The following is a 1,022-nucleotide window of genomic DNA, read 5'->3' on the forward strand; positions in this document are numbered from 1 at the left end:
TAACATCCCTACTACGCCCTCTGCCATTGTTCCTCCACCCTGCACCAGGCAGGACTTCGAGATCAAGCATGCTTTGATTGGTCTAGTACAGAGAAAGGTGTTCTTTGGTCTCTCTACAGAAATTCCAATGTAGCATATTGAAAGCTTCGAAAAAGTCTGCAGTTTCACTCGCGTGAATGGTGTTCCACCAGACTACATCAGGTGCATGTTATTCTCATTCTCTCTTGATGGAAAAGCTGCACGGTGGTTGAACTCTCTCCCTACCGGCTCTCTCACTTCATGGGAACAGGTCCGATCAGCGTTTCTCAGCCATTTCTACTCTAAGGCAAGAACAGCTGCATTGAGAAACAAGATCACCTCCTTCAGACAGCTCACTGATGAGCCTTTCTGCGACGAATGGGAACGCTTCAATGACTATCGCAGAGAATGTCCTCACCATGGATTTAATGATGATTACCTCCTGGACATTTTCTATGATGGAGTGGACTGGAAATACCAAGGTGCTCTAAACTCTGCGAGCAATGGAGACTTCATGACTCAAACCACTGATGGAGCGTTTAAGCTGATTGAGAACATGGCTGCTAGCTCAGATAATAAGAAAGAGGAGCGAGATTTCTCCAAGAAAGAGAACAGTTCCGACACCCAAAAAATAGATGAGCTGACTGCCAAGGTTTATCAGTTACTAAAAAACAACCAAGGGCACGTCTTCGGCATGGAGCAAACTACGGCCGGGCAGATTCAGAACTTGAATCAGCAACAACCGCAGAGCAATCAGCAAGTTGTTCCAGTTACCGGGAACAGTCAATCAGATGAGCTGAAGGGTCCGAGTATGATGACGCAAAATTTGTTGCAGGGTCAGCAGGTTCAGGCCAAGGCGTTGAATCAGGTAACCACGGAAATGGACACCAGGATGGGCAGCATGTTCACTGAGCTGATTAACAAGGATGACACTCTTGCGATCCACATAAGAAAGATCGATGTTCAGCTTGCTCAAACAGCTGAGAGTGTCAAGAGGCAACAAG

The 1,022-nt window shown here is 46.7% G+C and overlaps 1 non-coding gene across 1 annotated transcript; it reads right to left on the bottom strand.

Moving 5' to 3' along the window:
- Positions 1-337: 337 nt before the first annotated feature.
- On the bottom strand, positions 338-444 carry LOC125589437. Its single transcript, XR_007325627.1, has one exon. It is a non-coding gene; the product is annotated as a small nucleolar RNA R71 (small nucleolar RNA).
- Positions 445-1,022: the final 578 nt, after the last annotated feature.

This window comes from Brassica napus, chromosome C6 (assembly GCF_020379485.1).
Source record: "Brassica napus cultivar Da-Ae chromosome C6, Da-Ae, whole genome shotgun sequence".
In the NCBI taxonomy this organism is placed as follows: Eukaryota; Viridiplantae; Streptophyta; class Magnoliopsida; order Brassicales; family Brassicaceae; genus Brassica; species Brassica napus.